Source organism: Macrobrachium rosenbergii, chromosome 40 (assembly GCF_040412425.1).
Source record: "Macrobrachium rosenbergii isolate ZJJX-2024 chromosome 40, ASM4041242v1, whole genome shotgun sequence".
Classification (NCBI taxonomy): Eukaryota; Metazoa; Arthropoda; class Malacostraca; order Decapoda; family Palaemonidae; genus Macrobrachium; species Macrobrachium rosenbergii.
Window position 1 is genome coordinate 13,316,642 of NC_089780.1, and position 14,036 is coordinate 13,330,677.

At 37.0% G+C, this 14,036-nt stretch overlaps 1 non-coding gene across 1 annotated transcript; it reads left to right on the plus strand.

Moving 5' to 3' along the window:
* Nucleotides 1-1,931: 1,931 nt before the first annotated feature.
* TRNAT-UGU (transfer RNA threonine (anticodon UGU)) lies at nucleotides 1,932-2,003 on the plus strand. Its single transcript has one exon. It is a non-coding gene; the product is annotated as a tRNA-Thr (tRNA).
* Nucleotides 2,004-14,036: the final 12,033 nt, after the last annotated feature.

Here is a 14,036-nt window from a genome sequence, read left to right on the forward strand (position 1 = left end):
ACCAAGTTCTTCTGCGGTCATTTCTTATTCATTTCCTAAATGTTGCTTTATCTATGTTTATTGATTTTCTGTTCCTAATTTCCACCCGCTTCTCGTGAGTTTTCTGTTTCTACCCTTCCCATATGAACGTTTTATCCACATACAATACAGTCTGTAACCGAGGGATTTTCGGTGGGTTAAAATAAGCTCCCCTCCATTTCTGACGTCACTGAATCTCCCGTTTGCTTTGTTTCCAAAGTCCTTTGATCCTTGAGAAAGGAAGTTCTCTTACCCCTCTGGGGAAGGCGACCCCCTTTACACCGTCCGCTTATATCTATTCAGGCCAGGTAAGTAATGCACTGCTGGTCTAAGTATCCTTTGATGTTTCAGTGAGAGAGAGAGAGAGAGAGAGAGAGAGAGAGAGAGAGAGAGAGAGAGAGAGAGAGAGAATCTTCAATTAGTTTTACTTAAGAACGCCACAAAGAGATTACGAAGAGCGAATCCCCCTATCAGAGTGGAAAGTGTTTATTTAGAATGACAAAAAGGTTGTGTTTTATAAAAGAATGGACTGATGGAGCATTGATTTTACCCTGGGGAATCTTTCAGAAACCGAGAGGTAATTGGTCTTTTAGAATCAAAACGTAAATTGTTTTTATTTTGTTAGTACACACATATACAAACATACATACATACATATATATATATATATATATATATATATATATATATATATATATATATATATATATATATATATATATATATATATATATACATATACATAAAGTGTGTGAGAGCGAAAGAATGAAAGTGTTACAGTCAGTCAAGTTATGCCAATTGCTTCTGCCTGTAACTTGAATTAAGGTAGATGTTATATCTCTTATACTTTATACTGAATACTGTAGTGTAGGATATATATGTACCTTACAGCTGTAATGAATGGCATTTCCGTTTCCGTGATGACGTCACAGTATGACTCCCACAAGTGTTTTGCCTAACGCTGGTATATATGAAAACTGCGTAAATTATTCTTAAGATAAAACTGCTTCAGTAGATAAATGATAGATAGTAATAACTTACACAGAAGATTATTATCAATTTTTTGGTCATCTACAAATGACAAGTTTGTACGCCTGAAATAAAATCACCACAGCGTTAGAGGATTTCATTCTTTGAAAGATATATTGTAAATGACCATTACTAAAGTGGTTCTCTGACATAAAATGTAAATAAAATAAAAAAAATTACGAAATGCTTTCCTGGTTAATGGTCACCGCGTGACTGTAATCACTGTTATCAGTGATTATAGTCACATAGTGACCATAACTGATAAAACTAAACTTTATCATTGAAATCTCGAAGTTTTGATTAAGGGATGGGATTAGCTCTGATATCTCTGTACCCTACATATAATATATATTAATATAGGTAATTATTAATATATAATTATATATATAATTATATATACATATATATGTGTGTGCGTGCGCGTGTGTGTGCTGCGTAGGGTACAAAGATATCAGAGTTAATCCCATCCCTTAATCAAAACTTCGAGATTTCAATGACCAAGAAATTAACAATAATCTTCTACGTAAGTTATTACTACTTTTCATCCACTGAAACAATTTTATCTTGAGATTAATTGACGCAGTTTTCATATACATACAAGCAGGCAATAAACCTGTGGCAGCCACACTGTGACGTCATCACACGAAAACGGAAATGCCAATCACGGCAGCTGGTAAGATACGAAGATTCACAAGTCTCAACGGAACAGTCATGTAAGATTAAGGAATTGATTGACTGGTTATCTCCAAATTGTCTGGCGTCGAATGAAGGTTGTCAACTTAAAGAGGAACACGGTAACAAACCAAATAGCATAGCTCGCGACCTCACCTCATAGCACAGTATCAATGTGCATCATAAATATTGTATATAACATCTTCCATCGAGCCTCCTTAGCTCAGGGGCAGAGCACTGGTCTTGTAAACCAGGGGTCGAGAGTTCGATTCTCTCAGGGGGCAACCAAGGTGTTTTGTCCTACATGAAGAGTTCTAGTCCTTATTCTAAATAAAAAAAAATAAAAAAATCAGATGCTAAGTGCATTCATGTCGAAGGTAACGGTAACAGGAACAAAAAAAGCACGGGAGTGTATGTTGTACTGTTCGGTACAACCTGTAATTCGTAGAAGTCAGTCTGTGCTAATTCCTGATAGGAGAAATGGATATGTTATTCGCTTTAAAACCGCCGACCTCATATCTCTGACCTTGTAAAATGTAGAACAAGAGAGGCCGATATCCCCTCACCTATACGGGTTATCAAGTGTGTTATTATTGAAACCTCCGTCACAGAAGTATGCATTCACTAATCTCTGAAAAAGGGTTGGAAGCAATAGTGGGGATGCGTGGAGGTTGAACCAACTCTCCTTAGTAGAAGCGAGGTGTGCATGCTGAATGCCAATGAAAGGAAGATTATTAAAGATAGTGAGGTGAATTATTGGTGTATTTTAGTAATATGAGAAGTTACTTGGGTTGAAAGGGTAAGAAATGCAGGTAAGTTGAAGATGCAGTGAAAAGGGTGGGTTAGGTAAATATGGACCAGAGTGTTTTAGGAAGGTTTGGTCTCGTGGAGAGAATGGTGGATCATAGGCTGGTGAAAAGTGTGAAATCCAGAAGCGTTGAGAGGAAGGAGGAGGGATCCTGAAGTGTAGTTGGAACAGAGATGTTTTAATATCCAAGAGTACTGTGAGTGTGACCCACAAAAATCGACGAACTTCAGGGTAACTTAATCCATAAATTAGGTCAGCAGAGGGACAGTAGTCTTGAACAGGCTTTGCCTGTGTCTGCTTCAACAAGCATTGACCCTCTTCATGGTGGTGAGGTAGCGTTCCTACTAAGGACTATAAACACACACATACACACACACACATATATATGCTCTCTCTCTCTCTCTCTCTCTCTCTCTCTCTCTCTATATATATATATATATATATATATATATATATATATATATATATATATATATATATATATATATATATATATATATATATATATATATATATATATATATATATATATATGTATATATATATATATATACATATATACATATGTGTGTGTGTGTTCTTTACGCAACATTAGCTATCTCAAAATTTCACTCATACCCACGAAACACCCTCGAGACTACACTGAGCGCATGCCAGACTCAAAATGTGCTAACAAAAGACGGTCAAATCTCAAGATCACCTCAGGTAATTCTGGCACCTCGTGAAAGTTATCGTTCGTCACATCAGTGCTTGAGGTATTCATGACTTTTCTGAACATGCAAATTGTCTCCCTACAATGGGATGCACTGAGATTACGTCCTGCTGTGCGTCCAAGGATCCAAAGATAAACAATTCCATCGAGTCGCTCCTTTTGCTAATATTCTCCTAAAAATGGCGCCGCTTCTCCTTAGAGGTTCGCGTCTTATGAAAACCTATGTTAGCCTGTTACTCTTTTGGTTTTCAGAACTCATCACGACCCTCTGAAGCCTCCACTAGACTGCTACGGTATGTTGCAAGGGATTGGCACTAACCTTATGACTGACCCTCCTTTTTAGTTTTCTGTAAAAGAAAACTATTGTGCCGGCTTTGCCTGTCCGTTGGCACTTTATTCTGTCCGCCCTCAGGTCATAAAAACTACTGAGGCTAGAGGGCTGCAACTTGGTATGTCGATCATCCACCCTCCAATCATCAAACACACCAAATTGCAGCCCTCTAGCCTCAGTAGTTTTTACTTTATTAAAGGTTAAAGTTATCCATAATCGTGGTTCTGGCAACAATATAGGATAAGCCACCACCGGGCCGTGGTTAAAGATTTCATGGACCGCGGCTCATAGAGCATTATACCGAGACTACAGAATGATAGATCTATTTTCGATGGCCTTGATTATACGCTGTAGCGGTTATACAGAAAACTCGATTGTGCCGAAGAAACCGGAGCATTTTTTTTTTGTGGGATCTTCCTGAATGCACAATCACATGCACAGCATAGCCTTGCTGAAATCTTGCTTTTGAGGTGGGTGTAAGCCTTATTCCTGTAGACCGACATATTCAATCTAATGTAGACCTCACTACAGTGTAATCTGGCTTTTATTAATCTTCCGATATTTGTGAGATTGAGCTTTGCAAAGTACATCAAGGATATGGAGGAGACCATCCACAGTAAATCCGTCTTGAAACTAAGAGAACAGCGAAAGCACATTAGATTCTGACGGTCTGTTCATTCAGAACGATGCTGAATGTGGCATCTAGGTGCCTGTATCGATAACAAGCTTGGGAGTTGCCTGGGGGAAATTTGTTCTTTGACCAAAACCTTTAGAGAACAGCTCAGAACAGAGGTCCATCATTGCTACACAGCGTATCTGGTTGACGAGCTGGCTGTAAGGCGAAAAGCGCACCTCTAAAAGCTCAGTAAACAAGCATTTCTCAATTATACATGTTCGAAAATCTCCAAGGAAATGTTAATAACCATGGTAACCAATCAGTATTTCAGCCCCTGACTCACGAGAGGTTCAGTCAACAACAGCAAACGGTGACCAGGATCCAGGATGACGATGGCCCTGGTTATTGTCACTAGACCGATAGGACTCATAAATTCGGTGATCCCTTGATCTCTTTCATATCAGATGCGTCAGCGCGTCTTGAAACAGTCACTTGTTAATGAGACGTTCCATGCATTAATGAGCTTGAAGCAAGCAACTGGTTCGGCGTAGTTATAATTTTAAATGGCCACACGTGTATATCAGTACTGCTGTTTCTTTAGCTTGTGAAGATTATCTTTGGACCCTCCTTAGGAAAACAGAGTTAAAACCTAAATACACACCATAAAAGTAATTAAATTCACAAATTACGCAAGAAAGTACAGATGCAATCTCTGTTCTTCGCGTGTGTCATCTCTTAAGAAAATAAACAGGGATGAAATAAATGCATTGACGAAACTGTAAAGTTCAGTAAATAGTCTCTTGAACTAAGCCATTTTTTATTTAACAGTAAAACATGATTAATTACCGCGTAACTTCATTCCAGTTATACAAATTCAGACTACTTGAAATTTCCTCACTTTACCACTGAAATATGAATGCTTTCGAAGACTGCATTAGTCCTTTGTAAAAGAAATTGTGTTTTGTATGAGAGGAAAAATCAATATTTGCTTTAATCATGGAATTTTTCAAGTTATTTTAAAATCTAATCTTCGGTACAAAAACACCAACCAAGAAGAATCAGTCATTTTTTATATAATCATGTCTCATTACTTTCCGCATAAATAAATCTTTTTCATTAATGCAACGCATAACCATTTAAAAGGTAAGTGTATATGCAAACATTATCCTTCTAAAGCAGCACAGGGCACAGGGGCACAATCACATAATGACCATCCGGAAAACCACACACACGCCAATCACCCCTTCAAAGTGTACCAGGAAGTCCAAGCGATATCATTATGCAGACCCTGCAGCCAGCGTCCGCAAGCGAATCATCTCTCTCTGTGCCTCCCATGTTGCAAATACAGATTAATGTTAATGGCCATCTTTCACGACGTGACTAATGATTCCACCAACGAGGACCCTTCCCCCCTCCCCCCCCCCCCAACATATAACGATGACCAGTGTCGTTAAAAGGACACTTGGTCTAACGGCGTACCCAGCCAGAAGGGTCTCTCTCTCTCTCTCTCTCTCTCTCTCTGGCTTCTTCGTGCGCAGTTGGACGGAGGAATTACCACGAGTGATATCATCCGTCCGAAAGGTAAACAAAGCGGAGTTTGCCTTGCGCCTCCTGATGCTCTTTCCCGCCGAGTCTTTCTGGAGGGTCTTCTTCTTCTTCTTCTTCTCGATTTTCTAGATGGGGTGACGACGCTTCCTGATTTGAGGCTGTCTTCATTAGGAGCTGGTGGCTTTCCTCTTCAGCCTCTTCTTGAAAATGAGCGTTAGCTGGCTCCAGATGGCAAAGGCGAGTTAATATATGCAACGTTCCAAGAATCCAAAATGTGCATTCAGTACACACACGCACACACATATATGTATATATATATATATATACATATACAATAGTCAATATGCAGTTCCAAAATACACCTGAATATGATACATTAGGCATAATAAAATCACGGTATATCCCAGTAACAACGTGAATACTCTAATGCATCAAAACTAGAAGTAAAGAATACGCCTTAAAACTTAATGCGAAAAATAGTAAAAAAATCAAATACTAACGACAAACGAAATCCCGCCCTCTTGGAAAAGATACGGACATAAAATCCGGAATGTTTTGAAGATTAAAAAGCAAGAAAAAATATAAATTATTTCCACGCGCAGAGCACCTGAAAAAACAAGATAATAAGATTTGCGCAATCTAATGATGTAACACAAAGGTCACATATACATAATCATAAAGCCAGACATTAAGCTTGCAGAGACCATAAATTTAAAAAAAAAAAAATTTGCAAAAAAGTTAAGACTTGAAAATATTATTTTGTCGGCCACTTGCCAATTTTCCACAAGCACTTGTGTCAACGTAAATACAAGCTACGCCCACTACGCGCTTCAGATAAATAAATACGTAGAAAACCAACACGTTTGCATACGTACACAGATAACCACACACACACACACTTGCGTTTACAGCTCAGAATAAAAACCGAGATGCATAAACAAATCTCAACAGACCGCATTTCGCGAATGTCTTGTCTTTTACCAAGCAGCGTTGCAAGCAAATGGAATATATTTTCGAAGACTTCGCTGTGAGGTACAACTTCTTGAGATAAAAATGAGAAACAGAAATATGCAAAATATAATTATATATATATATATATATATATATATATATATATTATATATGAAGAAAAAATATTAAATGAAAACACTATCGAATCAAGGAATAAAGAAAACTTTGACTTAAAACAAACCCATAAATTTGATCTCAATAACTATTTTCCAGTGGTTGTCAAGCAAAAAAAAAAAAAAAAATTCCTGATGTCTTTCTCGAACCCGGGCCTAATGGAACAAAGATGCAAAAGTGAAGGGAAGGAATCAGGCCCAGCTCCCAAAGAGGCGATATACCGCTTTGTGAAAGATGGAAGACTATAGAAGCATTGGGGGGCATCTGCAATATATTAGCAAAATAATCAGTGTAACCATAAAAACAAATTTAGAACGTAAAACTATAAATTTTAAACAACTGAACAAAGTCCTGTTAGATTTCATCCACAATGGAAGAATTAGAATTTTGAAATTTTAAATATCTGGTCCTCTAGCAAAAAGCAGTTTATTAATATTAATAATTAACTTTGGGTCAAGATGCTTTCCACGTGTAAAGCATGTTGGAGTCATCATACCTTTAGCAGGATCTGCCAAAGAATATTGATTCGGATTTTTTCTAGAGTGACCCCTAACCGGGGGTCGTTATCTTGGGGGTCATTATCTTTACGATATTTACAGTCTTCTATGTTTTTACGGTAATCCCCCCCACCGGGCTTGTACAAAACATGCCGCAAAGGTAGATACATACCGGGTTAAAACCCTTGGGGGTCACTATCTAGAAAAGATCCGTCGATTCTATAGATATGGAAATGGTAAACTCAAAGACAAGCCTGATACCTAAAAAAAGAATACTGTATAATAATTTTAACCAGCCCATTACGGATCATCCGTAAAGGGTTCTAACATACGAAAGTAATTATTGCTGTTTTCGTTGAAATCTGAAGGGTAATGAAACTACTTCAGATACTAAATTTTAAAAACTAAGATTACTACAGGCAGTCATTATCATCATTTACATTTTTACACGAACTCTTCCTCCATGCGGTTAAACGCAAAATGCATTCTGTCCGCCAGTTCTTCTTCTTTGACTTTTCCTCTGATTTCCCGGGCCTTCCCACTGTATTTGAGAACTATATTCTTTTCAGGGTCTGGGGTCCATGCTTCTCAGCAAACTCTTTATTTGTTGTAATATGGCTTTCCCAGTGCAATCTGAGATGACTTGGTATTTTGTAGCTACAACTCTCCAGAATCTTTTCTTGAAGTGATCATGGCTCCACTCCGTAGAGAATGGTTGTCCTCAAGATTATGTCTTTTGTGTTTTTTTTTTTTTTTTAAATAGAACTTTCCAGTTTACCAAGAATCGAGAAATGTGTGGGAATTTTTCATACTTCTTAAACACCAGCTTCACAATCCAGAAATAATCTTCTTCCCCAAATCTGCATTTCGCTAGGGGTAATGAAGAGACACTGCATTAACTTGCTGAAGTTTGCAAGAGTACATGAGAGCAAGGTAGTAATGAATATTACTGTTGATGGTGGAAAAATGGTGCCCTCATATATTCTGGCCGTTAAAATGCCTTATTTCGTTTACAGTTTACTGTGATGGATAAACATGACTGATCTGTAATAGTTTATCATCGAATTGCATCTCGTTTTTGTACCGTTTTCTATGGCTTCCATGCCATGGAAGGAGTTCCAGAACGGTCTAAACCAACCAACATCCCATTTGGTGATAACTTGTTAATTGTAAGGAATGGCTGGATGCTGTACAGAATGTTTAAACCATTTTCAAGAGCTTTTGTATTTACAGTAATCGAGTTAATGTTTTATTTGTTCAGAGCGTTTAAAAAGGAATAACGGAATATCAATATTCCATATTTCTCAAATTACAAAGGTTACGCCTCGTCTACGGCAATACTTCATACAGGTAACATCTGGATACAGTTTACTACTACGCAACATATTACTTTTCCCACTCACCCTACCCCAAAGGGATGGTACCGAAGTAAACGTCACCAAATATAAGGCCCCCACCAAACAGAATTGAGGGAACTTCAGAAGTGCAATGCCTACCCTATTTTTACCAGTTGGCAAACCAAAAACAATGCTCTACAAGTTCTAACCCAAGAACCAACCCACCCCTAGAATTGACGGGCTAGGTCTACCAGACACTTCCATCCTCGAGCTGTCAATATGAATACTCAAATTAACATCTTTCAAATCTAAAAACTTTTGGGTAGTTGACAAACCACCACTGCTTCCACTATCAGCTTCAAATTGGATTTAAAAATGCCGCTGAATGAAGAGAAGCAAAGGAAATTATGTTTCGGCTTCACTTTTATTTTATACTTTATCAACTTCTTCGGATTCTTAAACGTTTAATCTTCGGCTTGGGTAAATTCCAGGGCTGCTTCTCACTTTCTTTACCGTACATTCTCAAAACCAATTCTCAGTTCTTGACTGTGGTACTTCCGTCACTGCATCTGATAACCTTCTTAAAAAACTTTTCCTCCCTCTGGTCTCCATTTGTAGCAGACATTCTGCGAACACGTGCAATGCTGTACTTTATCTAAAACTATCTTATTCTTCATTATTTTTATTTTAGGATTCCACATCATCACATCTCCCGACACTATGTTGGAACAATATTTCCAATCCACTTCGTCTGGTCTAACTGCCATTTCAACAAAACTTACTTTCAGACATCTGCTTCACCACCAACTGTTTCACTGGCTGGTGATGACATTTTTATAAGCGAGGTATTATGGTTCAAGGTCATATATACACTTAAGAAAATTCAAGCAAATGTTCATGTACAATGGACAACTCAAAATGGCAATGAACTAATATTCAAAACCTCCCTATTCTACTGGTGCACATCAGTTACATAACCATTAATTTTATTGATTTATTTACCAGCTGCATTGCTTTTTGAACTGAATAAGTGTAAAGTACACTTTGTCTTAGGCCTGAAATCATGTGGAATAACGGTTAGTTGTGGGATATCTTGAATGTTCAATTGTTACTTCAAAGGTCTTTATGACTAGCTAACCAACCTGCCACTGCCTGGGAAAACTCTGAATAACTGATAAACTTTCTCTCTCCCCTCCCAAAACCCCCTCTACTCACTCTCTCTCCCCCTTTCCTGATAAGATAATTACTTCAATTACATTGCCCAACATATTTGACATTTTATATTTCACCCCTCCTCAGCCCCACTTCCTATCAGGGATGAACTTGGACTTAAAGGGCATCGAGAGTTTCACTACTCACCTCAGCGAGCTTGAAAACTATGGATTAGACACTAATATCTATTGTTTTCAGTTATTGTTTACGTCACCCCCTTCCCATCCCCAACTTCCTATAAGGCCTGAACTTAGACTTAAAGGGCATCAGAAATGTCACTATTCATCTCAGGCCGGTTATTTTTATGTCACCCCCTTCTCACCCCTCATTCCTATCGAGGTTAAAATTAGACTTAAAGGGCATCAGGAGTGTCACTATTCATCTCGGCGATCTCAAAAACTGTGGATTAGACTAATACCTGTCATTTTTGGTTATTTTTACGTCACCCCCTTCTCACCCGCCATTCTTGTCGGGGCTGAACTTGGACTTAAAGGGCTTCAGGAGTGTCACTATTCACCTCAGCGACCTTGAAAACTATGGATTAGACACTAATATGTCATTTTCAGTTATTTTCATGTTACCCCCTTCCCACACAAACCCCCTTTGGTGCCAGTGATGTCTTAGGCCACAAAGTGTTCTTTTTGAGACAGACTGAAACTGCTCAATGTGGAACATACACAGACATACATACATCCATTTTTATATATATAGACCAGAAGCCAGGCCTTTAAACATGTGACAAATTGAGAGGTTACTGAATATCAGAATTCTATAACTTCTCATTTATGAAAACTGACATACCACTGTATTAATAAAAGAAAGGATCTGCAATAAAACATGGATTCAGTACAGAAAATTTATCTCCTCTATATAATACATTTTCTCTGTTTCACGTAAGTACAACTAAAATGTGTAAAAATATACAAATAAAAACTCCTCACCATGTCATTAAAACTTAAAATTATACTTAATTTGATTGTTGTCTTATACAATCCTATGAAAGCACATGTGGTTGTGGATTATATACACATCACTACATAAAAATCAATCAGCACAATTAGTATTGCTCTTTTAATTTTACTTTTAAAACATAAAAAGTGTAAAAAAAGGCCAGACACCACAGATGAGGTTCACAGTCTCTCTAGGCTGGCCAAAGCATTTAAAAACTATAAAGACACCCAACACATTTAATGTGAAAACCTAACATTTCCCATAAAACTGATCTTGAAGGAAGTATAGACATGTTACTCTATGGTAAGTGGAAAACAAAGATGTAACTGATTCCTAACTCAACAAAACAAAGCCCAATCACCCATATCATCAATACAAGAGGAAAGAGTTGTGGTGAAAGCCAACTCAAAATGAGTTTCTGGGGAGGCAGCACAAACTGTACACAACCAAGCTGAGAACACAATGAAGACGACCAAACACTGATATGGCACCTACGACAAACATGAATTATGCTCCCTCTTCCCTGCATTTTTCATTGCATGAACACTACCACCATAGTTTCATCAGCATCTGGTACCTAGACCAGACCAAGTAGACCAAATTCAACCTAAAAACAGGACCTCAAGGAACAGTTCCTATCACATTAAATCTTAAAAGTGCATATCTGTTTTTGGGATTTATAGTTAAGCAGAGTCCTTTAGAATTTTGGGATACATGAACTCCCACGTCAGATGTTCACTCTGCAAACATGAACTTTACATCACCTAAATTCTAAATAGTATTCTTATAACTCAAACTCGCATGGATACACAGAATGTACTGTGCTCAATTCAAACTCAATAAAGCAAAAAGACAACTGAGCATCAACTTCTTACGCATCGCTTTGAACCAAAGTTATTTTAAAAATACTTCATGGAAAAGGTAAATATCACTAGTAGCAATGATATAATCTTATTTCAATAACTGTCAAGTACAATAAAAGTTTAACTCTTACAATCACATATCTGGAAAGCTTGAAAAATAATCATGCTGTTAATTTTTTGCACCACAAGATATTAAAAAATATATATATATAAAAACACCATTTTTAAGTATCCACGGATAATTAACACGTAAAATTCACTGTCTGGCATTCAAACTGATTAAAAGAACTCAACCATTTAGAACTGAGAGTCAAAAATCAGACACTGACATTTGCATAAAAATGCCAGTGACTTCAAAATAAAACGAACACCACGACAATTCCAAAAGTCAGGTTTTGACCGAAAGCCATATATTTCTTAAACCCACTGCAAGTGTAAATGGAGCACCTAAGGTTTGCTCACAAATCTAGACAGAACAAACTTCCTTCCCCTTTAACTACATCATGTAGCATGAATGCTGATGTTTTACATGAAAACCCTCCTTTTGAATAAAGAAGTCATGTATGGGTGAGAAAATAAGGTAAGACGACCAAGACAGGAACAAAATCTAAATGAAATCCAAAGCCAGAATTCTGTGTTCAAGTGCTCATTAAGACCCTTATTAAACTTACAACACAATGAGGATGTCAAAGCACTGAGCTCGAAGCATTTTGTTACCACCACGACACCAAAAAACTTAAGCCTAAAATGCTAACAGACGAACACTTTACAAATGTAAACAAACTAAAAAACTTCCTGAAAACAAGATAACATAAACCTAGTCACTAAAATACCTTCTTTCCACAGATTCCACAAGACCATGATTAAATCATCCAACCAAGACAAAAACAGACTTAAATTGACTACATAAAATTCCCCTCAATTCTTGAAAAGTATATTCTTCTGCCAATATTCTCCTTTTCAGGATGCATTACTCTTCAACCAGCCAAAACATTTTGGCCAAATTTTGTGATTCTGAATGAACAATACAAATATTAGTTCAACCACATGACAATCTTCCTTACCAACGACAAGAATATAACTTACACTCTGTGTGTTTGCGCACTTCTGAAAAACCTGGGAAAGTGTGTGAGTAAAATATCAAAGGAGTACCGCAAGAAAGAAACCCACATGTGTAGAGTACAATGTTGTACCAAGAACTGTAGCTGCATTATAGGTATACAAAGATCAAGTTAAAAAGTTTCCTTCTTTCCATTACCTAATTCAGCAGTATTACAAAACTGTCATTACCTTCATAAAGTTAAACACTGCATTCAGAAATTTTTATGAATCTGCCTTAAATAGTGTTATATCTTTTTCAATACTTATGAAAGTTGTGAAAAATATCTGAGGGTACTTTACCAATGTTATAAAAATATTCATTGACAAAGCACATCATTTTTTAAATATTTACTTGTCTGCATCATTAGAAATGTTAAGTAACAGTGAAAGTACTGCCATCTTCTACCCCCCAGAAATATACTAAATGCTGACAAGAACTGCAGATACAGCCCATACGATACTTAAATAAATTTACAAAAAATCTGTGTAAAAATTTAAAGCCTCAAGATTTCAGCCTCTGATAAACAGCAGAAAAATGTTCAATACTCTTCATCTCGGACAAAAATGGGCAGCCACTTTCCAAGAACATGAGTTCTGATAAAGCTGTGCTGGAATTTGGTATTTCATTAAAATCACTGATTCAAGAACATAAAAACTGTTCTTCAATAATAACAAGAATTTAAAAATGTTAAAAAGAAATACCTCAGAGTATTTGTTAGCCAAATTGATAGCAGAATATTGAAAAACTGCATAATGGAGAAAACAACAGGAGTTAACAGAGTACGAGCTGCATATACAAAGGAAAAACAACTGCTAGTTAATGTAGTAACAGCTGCATACACAAAACAAAGTACTTAGAAACACCCACAGAATCAGGCGTCTCTAGTTTTCACACGCAGTCACAAAGTGAGCAGCTCCCAACCCAGAATCAAGAACCTCTTGTACCAAAAGACTAATTTAATCAAGGCAAACCACATCGTGAAACTGGAACTTGGAAGAAATTGAGCAAAAATACAGTCTGAGGGAATGATATGCACTGTGAACCCTGGCAGAGTCAAGAGATGTGTCTCAGTGATCTCATTAAACTAATTTATAAAAAACGTAATAATCAAGAACAATAATAAAATAATCTTCCACAACAGCTAAATAAACCTCAACTGGATTAAATAGTACTTATAATCAATTAACAAGCATTGCAAGATCTCATAAAAACTGG